At 40.7% G+C, this 8,603-nt stretch overlaps 1 pseudogene; it reads right to left on the bottom strand.

Moving 5' to 3' along the window:
- Window positions 1-2,725: 2,725 nt before the first annotated feature.
- LOC137991230 (uncharacterized) lies at window positions 2,726-4,221 on the bottom strand (annotated as a pseudogene).
- Between the last annotated feature and the right edge of the window lie 4,382 nt (window positions 4,222-8,603).

Below are 8,603 nucleotides of genomic sequence, written 5' to 3'. Positions count from 1 at the left end.
CGATAATCACTTATTAAAGGGGCTATGTCACGCAAAATGATGTAATTTCATGACACTCAAAATTCCCAAAAAGTAGAATAAAAGATTGCAATAACTACTTAAAACTGTTAAGGACGTTCGCGCTAAGTGTTTGTGCGCAACGTTACTGCGCATGTAATGCGACTGTAATATGTAATATTAATATTATGTAATAATAATATTATGTAATATTATGTAATATGTCACGCATTACTTTGAGCATTAGTGAAGTTGAGGTTTTAAAACCTTTGCAAAAACCGTGGACGGTAAGTCTTGCACAGCGTTGGATCAGAGAAGATCGTGATCAGTCAAAATTGATTTAAAATATTTATGAAAGTCAAGTAGACTACTGCACGACTGACATTCGCGTGGTTTCATCAGTCGTGCACTAGTCAACTTGACTTTCATACAAATTTTTCAAGCATCAGTTAAAATAACATGGCGACAAAAACGCCGAGGAAAAAATTACAGGCCGGCAAAAGAATGGCACATTTATTTCCGAATCATCATGAAACTTCAAAGAGAAGTGAGCTGGAGGATGGAAAAGCTCTGGAAAAGGTAGCTGATTGAGTAGACTAGTGGCTGAAAGTTTGGAAAAGTCGTGGACGAACCGTTGCGTAAATTTAATGGGGCTATTTCTTTTTAATGTTTTTATTACCCTACGAACTTAAGTTCAAAGTGAATGCATGTTTTTAAGGTTCTTTTCCTTTACTTTCGTGAAAATTGAGGAGTATTTTCGTCCTCGTCCGCTTGAATAGTGCGGACCTGCGTGGAAACTATCAGCGATTGAATTTCACAAAAAACACACTCCAGAGGATGAGTATGACGGCAATGGGGAGATATTATACAAAACACCAACCAAATGAAGATGACCTCTCTTGGGTTCCAGTCCTTGCCCGACAGGTCACGTAAAAGCGTGACAATCGAACTTTTCCATGAGCTTTGCAAAATCACATCGATTTTACTCGTTCAGATCATCGGTGACCCCTATTTTTAAATCATGAATCACTCACTTAACTTCTTACGGTGAGAATTTTTTAATTTCATCATATTTTGTAGATAGTAAGTAAAGTATCTTTTTTTAACATATTCTTTCCTCGTGCCATTGAATTCTGGTAGTGGTTGCAACTGATAGAGCTTACGAAAACACTAGTCGAGGATGAACTCTACTGTTTACCACATCCCTAGCGGCATACAATTATCTAAAAATCTCACTCCTAAAAACCTATGCATGGAAACTTTCACTCCAACAGTTTATTTTTATGATTTTCGATGGATGAGCAGATGAGCCTACATCTCGCTATTATGACCGATTTCTCGAAATTAAGGCATTTTTCCACTGCCATTTTCTCCAAAACAAAGTCGGTGAGCCCCATTTTTTTTTTTTCATTTTTGGAGTAAGTACTTTATGACCTAACTCTAGGCGAGAAATGAAGAAAATCTCACCGTAGGAAGATTTTGGCGCGAACGTCCTTAAGTAACATAAAAGAAATACAGCAATAGGAAAGAGAAGCATGGATTGCATTTGGATAATCTTAAAAAAGGCAGCCTGACATTTTTCAGGTTTATGGCAAATCAACTTGTTCAGAATCGTTGTTTGTTTTGTAATAAAAGGAATTCCACATTTTCATTTTCGAGTTTTAAACCCGTGATTGACTTGAGATTTCCTCTAAACACCCTAAAATAGCGTGACATTTCCCCTTTAAGTCCGCATTCAGCCACACCTATTTGTTGGCCAACACCCTTCCCAACCAAATACACTACATTTCTGGCATGCAGTACTTCACATTTCAAAACCAGGCGAGCTCATTACTGTGAAGACATTTCATGAATATCTAAACCGTTATCATGATACAATAAACTGTTTTTACATGCAATTACCTTGGACAGCTTATGAACTCATCTGTACACAAGGGCTTTTAAGGACCTCTATTTGAGGTGTACCGTTCCTTTTTTATCATGAATTGACTGAGAAGATGTTCGATTGCCAGGCATTTCGTGCACTTGCTGTTGTCCATGTGACAAATTCCAAGAGTTGTTTGCAGCACGAAAAGTGAACAGCACTACAGGAACCAGAGTAGGCCTTGTTGAATGATATGCCGCATTTCCACCATAAAAGGGAGCGGCAAACTCGGTATGATACCTTACAAATGGACTTTTTCTTACACTACTTCCAACATTTTTATATGTGCCTTATGTGATAACACTCCTTGAAAGTAATTGTTTGGCAGTGTCACTGACATTCCTTGTTACCATAGCAACATGACCACGTCCTAAAACCCTGAATATCATCGCTATCACGCCAACAGCAATAACTCTGTCATGAAAAACAGTATGGCTTTAAAATTTTCAGGGTACATTCCCAATAGATAGATCTGTGTAATGAACCTAACAGAAGCCAACTAAGGTGATTTTGACCTTGCCAAGTCAAAACAAACTTTTACAAAAATAAATATAGGGATAATTTTCAGCAAAAAGTGCCTGCCTAGAATGATCAAACTTGCCTTTTGATTTTATTTTAGGTTTATTGCACAGCAGCATAATTCAACATTTTGCGCAGAAAATTTCGGGAAATTATCTTAAATACTTTTTGAACAAGGCGTGTTGAGCTTCTTGCATTTTTGTCGAAATGCACTTTGTGAAAAAGCACTTAAAAAATATAAAAGGGATCTGAGTATCTGTTCAACTCCTGAGAAGGAGAAGTGTGTTAAAATGCACCAGTAGCATAAGTAACTCCCTCTGCTTGCTGGTTCCTGTCTTTCTTTTTCTTTCTTAGTCCCCTTGAGACCTTTCTCCCTTTTTTTCCATTCATTGCTTTCCTTATACTTAGCACCATGAATGCGATCTAAGTCAAGGCCCCTACTTCCTTCTCCAGTGTATTTTCCAGGTGCTATTTTTAAAGTTTCAAGTAAAAGCAAAAAGCTCTAGCTCCAATGTTAAAGTGGTTGATGGCATCAAACAGCCCAAATTCCAACAAGTCCATTCCAACAAACACTTCCTTAGGTATCTGCTCCCATACCATTCCATTCACTGCTTCATTTTGGTTTTGAGTTTTCCCACGAAGGCATTTATTTAGGAGGGTATCCTCACTCAACCTTTGATAGACAGGTTTCACCCTGGCAATAACAGCATCAGGTAGTCCAGGGCCATGCTTGAAGGTGTTCCTGTCCTGCTGAAACCCACACCAGCTTGAGTGTCTAGCCGTACAGTGGTTGTGAAGGTCACGTCTCGGCGCAGTGGAAAAAAACTTGTATGTACTGCCTTTTTCATTCCACTCAAGTCCCCAATGTTAGAGCGAATGGCAATGCCATAATAAGTCTGAAGTTTGTCAATCATTGCATCAGTGAGTTTGCCTTGCCCACGTAGACCAGGATTTTCTTTCTTAAGTTTCCGCAGCGCTGTTCCAACACGTTTCTGTACATGTCCTATGCATTCTTGCTTGACAACCTGGACACTGTCTGCTGAATAGACATCTTTGACTTTATTGAAACTTTTGCTGTCACCATCTGAGTAAAGTTCTGCATATCGAAGCTTGTGGGTAATGACAGACCGTCTAAAAATACGATCAGTACCCTCTGCTTCCATGGCGGGTGGAGACCCCTTGTAATTAGATTTGCAATTGATGTGGTATGCCCTCCAATGACGGTACTCCTCACTGTCTTTATCCAAATGGGAATGCCTCTGACATTGTTTGCAAACTTTTGAGAGAGGTTCTGCATCTAGGACTCAACCAGAATCAATCAACATAACAATTACACAACCATTCTGGGAAGAGTACCCCCTTTTTTGCCAGGTACCATTGCAAGAAACATCACAGTTGACGACATCATTTTCACCAGCATGCTGGGCATCCCTGATTTGTTTTGCTGCATTAGACATACTGTCCTTGGGAATTGGTTTGACATGTTTAGCAACTGTTCTTGCATTCTTCTGATAAGCCCTTGCTGTTGGAGGTGGTGGCATATTCATTAATGTGCAGAACGTTTTTGCTCCACTGTGACCCTTTCCTATGAACCTCATGGAGTACACCAGACGTCTGTTTACCTCGTAGCTCAAGGTTTGCTTTTTGGAGGTGCAAAACTCATGCTTATCGCCACAACTTTCACAAAGGACGTGAAGACTTGAAGCACATCCCTTCCTTTGGCAGTGAAATTTACTTTGGAATTCACCAGGGGTTGGCAATGAATTTTTCTTGAACCGCATGAGTTTTAAAAGAAAACAAGGACACCCTCAGCGAGCAAATGGAAAAGGAAAAAAGCCATTTCAGAGTCAACTGTCAATAGCCAGCGAATAGGAATCACGCTAAAATTAGAAGCCATATAAAACTTTGTCAATTCAAGGTCATATAAGAGTTTTACTGATGTACTTATTCCACTTTATCTCCGAAAACGAAATCATTCACATTTTGATGTATTTCATTGAAACATGCCAGGTTGGCTTGGAAGAAGAATCCGCGAAATGCAGCCAAGAAAGGACGAACTTCAAACAAGATCCGCTCCAACACTTAAATAACGTTTAGGTGCTTTAAACAAACTTCTGATAACACAAGCTAGTGATAAACACACTGTGTCAGTTTGTAAGACCGGTTTCAACCGGTTTGCGACAGGTCTGATGTAATACTGTCATCTTCCTTACTGTAGATAAGTCTTTTTTGTTTTTTAAGGCAAAAGAAGTAGAGCTCTAGGCTGAAAAACCTTTTTATCTGAGAGCCATGATTATCTCTCTAAAATGTGACTGTAAGAGAATACCTGTATATCACTAAAAGCTAGGGTTTGCTAGCTAGGGAAGCAATTCTGTTCCTCAGTTGATTAAAGCCCTCGTTTTACGAGTGGCGTCCCTTGTTTTAATCAACCAATTAGATGACAAGGGTTTTAGGTTCGCTTTACGTGGCTTGGTTAATTGAAAAATTATAGCCAAGCTGTAAGCCAATGTTTAAGACTTTAAACGGTACATTATATTTCTAAATTTTGCCGTGGTTTTATCGTTTTTCCCTCAGTCTATGCTGTAAATTAAATGGTCTTGATGAATGGCCCTCGAAATTGGTAAATAACTCCCCTCTTGGGGAGGGATGAAGACTGGACTCAAGAAAGTGGGGGAAATAGAGGCAAAGGTATCTAATGCCCTTAAGTTTGCCCTAAAGAAATGACTCGTGAAATTACATGAAAAGGTGTCTGTTGTTTGTATACTTGTTAGGAAAGAACTCATGAAAGATTCGTCAACGATTGGCTGCAATATAGTCCTAATCCAAGAGGATATAAAGGTGGAATATCTTCACTGGATAGGTACGAACGGTTTTCAAGTAAATGAAAGATTTACTGCTTGAAGCTTACATTGTCGTCAATTAAATTTGATGTCAAGTAGCTGTTTGTGGAGACCAAAAGGGAGATTTAACACTGCGTTTACGGAAAACAGAAAACGACAGGTTGAAACATGTGTTTTCTCAATGAAAACAAAAAAATTGTTTGATTGTTGATCGCTTCTTGCCTGTTGTCTACAGGTATCGAGCAACTTCTCAAGACAGAGAGCAGAGTTAGAATAAGAGAATTTTCGAGCTTTCATGACACAAAGTTGCTTGACGTTGGTCGTTTTTCGTAAACGCCATGCTAAATCTGAATAACGAAATATACTAAAATACGAACTACCCGAGCAGTGCGACAATTCTTCCCCTTTAAACCAACAATGCTCTAGCTCTTTGCGTTTCTCTTGCCCCTAACCCTCAATGTTTCTTAAACTTCTTCAGTAGTATTTGTGTCCACGGACAGTGATCCCCTAATCAATGAACTAAGCGAAGCTCTGAAGTTACTCGAGATGTCAGAATGAACATCTGGCCCCAGCTGTTCAAACGATAGACAGCGCTATCTGCTGCATAAATCAGTACCCACTGGATAGAACAATTGGTTTTGCCATATCCACTGGATAGTTTATCCAAACTGGCCATTGTTCTACGGATGGCTGATTAAGAATAGGGGAAAATTGGACCCATTGTTCTGTGTATGAACAATGAGGTGGATCACCTCGTGAGGCACTGGGATCATAGTCACAAAAAGAATGACCCCTCCCCACACAGACAACCCATATTCCCATATCTCACAACTTATTCCCAAACCTGACATTAATCAGAAAGCTAAAGTGACACACATAGTTGTTCTAGGAAGACGTCTCCGAGGAAGCCTTACGTTTCAGGGTTTCCTCTGTAGGAAACGCTTCCACATAGTTCTTCACTGAGTTCAGGTTTTGATACAACTGAGTGAGGTCAGAAGTAGTATTGTGGTCATCAACGTCCTCTGTCAGGAGAACACTGGTATTATTGTGGCGAAGGACCTTCTCAAGCTGCATGTAATAGGTAGTTGTGCATGATCTCTCCCAACCCACATTGCTCATAACATCCGCCAATGCCGACCCCGAAAGAGCCAGTGTTATGGCACAGCCAGACCTAAAGCTATGTGTCGTCTCACTTTCATCGATGCCAGCCTCTTTGAGGTACGTTTTCAATGTGCTATTCATCGCTTCCAAGGAAATAGATAAAGGAGAGATTGCACCCTGAGCGGTTGTCGGCCGAAAAAGAAAACTATCAGTTAGGTCAACCTGCATGGCATGCGAGTTAGCCATGTATCTCTCAATCGCTGCTACGGTACAGATTTTGACATTCGCACATCTTCTTATTCCAAAAAGATTCGATCTGTCTCCATGAAGCGTTGTTAAAGATTAACCCATCATCATTGGGAAACCTAAGGATTTCATTTGTGCGAACCGGGCCAAGGTCTAGGTCTGTCCCCAGAGAAAAGCAAGGTTTTGAAATAGGCTTGATCTCAGGGTCAACAATACAGCTGGAAGATCTTCATACAGAGCAGAGACAGAGTTGTTCAATGAAAGCCACCTTGTCTTGCAAGCTTTCTTGAGCTTTTTGAATACTTTTTGTTTTCGTTTTTCTGTTCAGGCCCAAGTCATGTAGCCACATCTGTGTCTTCATATACGCCTTGGTATGCTTGGAGGAGTTTTCCATGCTTTGCCACAGTTGGCGAATGATGGTGGCCATGTGATCAACATACTTTAATCCCTGATTGGCATCAACACAAGCAAGTGCCAGCTTTTGACAAACACAGTTCTTACTAATCATATGTCGGCAGTCTCGCTTAAGCTTTGCTGCTAGCCCCTCCCTTTTACCCACCATCACACTTGCCCCGTCAGTGCATAGTCCAGTCAGTTTTGTCAGCCCAATGCTCTGAAACTGTTTAATGACTGTCATATAGTGCTTGGCTGTTGGCAGAATCACTGCTTTGGAGGGCATCCTCGGCGAAAAGAAGCCTTACCTCCACATTCTGCAGGTCAGAATGGTAGAATTGGACAAAGCCAATAAACTGCTCTACCACACTTACATCCATGGCATCATCACAAAGAAGACCAACCACTGAGCTCTTGGTGATGGCACTGATGGTGCGATCACATAGCTCATCTCCTATAGCTTCAAAGATCTCAATGATAGACTGCTGGGACCTGTGCATAAAGAACTTCATTGTGCTGTTTCCGGCACGCTCCAGGAGCACCAACAGTGAGAGGAACTTCTTGTTTGCCACCTCTTCTTTTGCGAGCCAGTATGCCGACAGAAATGCATTCTGCAAGATGGCATCTTGGGCTGCATCCTTCTGAACAGCTAACTTATGGAAATGCGAAACACGCTGAGTGTGCTCTGCTTGGACGCATGATTTGTGGTTGCTGCTGGACAGATGATCTCCTGGAGTGCCTAGCCACATACGGACTGATGGCTTTTCACAGAACTGGGCCAGTCGAACTTCCCCCTGCGTGTGCTTCATACACAGAAGACAGAACATTCCCTTATCTTCAATGTAAATTAGCCACCACAGACCCGCATTTACATTTAAAGCACTGTTGTTGTTTTTGGACTAGTTGCAGTGAGTCTTTTCATGACACAAATCATGATGATGCACCTTAGAAATATCAACTTTAGGAAAAATCTTTCCAACAATGTGCTTAACATCCTGGGTACAATTGATTGGAGGGGATTCTGTAGAGGAATAGTGGGTGGTGTAGTCATTAAAGGGATAGGACGCTGTGGATCAGGCTCTGTTGCGTGAGAATTAACTGAGGTCAAGTTTGAAACGAAAGTCGGCATTAACGGTACACAAGGTAAGGTGACAGCTGGTGGAGCAGTACACTCCTCAGTTGCATGACAAACTGGAACTGCAGGGTCATTGTTATTGCTGCCGGTGTCATCATCTACAGAACGCAAGGTTGTCTTATTATCTGTTGCATGTAAAGTTATATTTAATTTACTGGTATTAGCGGGGGCAAGAGGTCACGGCGCTGAAAAACGAAAACGAAAGGACCCAATGGTACAACTTTTACGTTGTTATTTTAATCTAAACATTATATCCAAATTAATATGTTTTACCTGCTTTTACTGTGCCCAAAAGGCAATTCGAATTATTCTGGCAATAAGCTGAATACTACACCAATATAAAATTCTTTCTTCTGACATGTCTAACTTAACTGTAATTACCTTGTTGCCTTCGAGCAAAAAATGCTCTGATATCTCCATGGTCAAGTTCTCGTTTATGCGGGTTTTC

Source organism: Montipora foliosa, chromosome 2, assembly GCF_036669935.1.
Source record: "Montipora foliosa isolate CH-2021 chromosome 2, ASM3666993v2, whole genome shotgun sequence".
Classification (NCBI taxonomy): Eukaryota; Metazoa; Cnidaria; class Anthozoa; order Scleractinia; family Acroporidae; genus Montipora; species Montipora foliosa.
The sequence above is the reverse complement of the archived record's forward strand: the minus strand, read 5'-3'. Positions and strand labels throughout refer to the sequence as shown.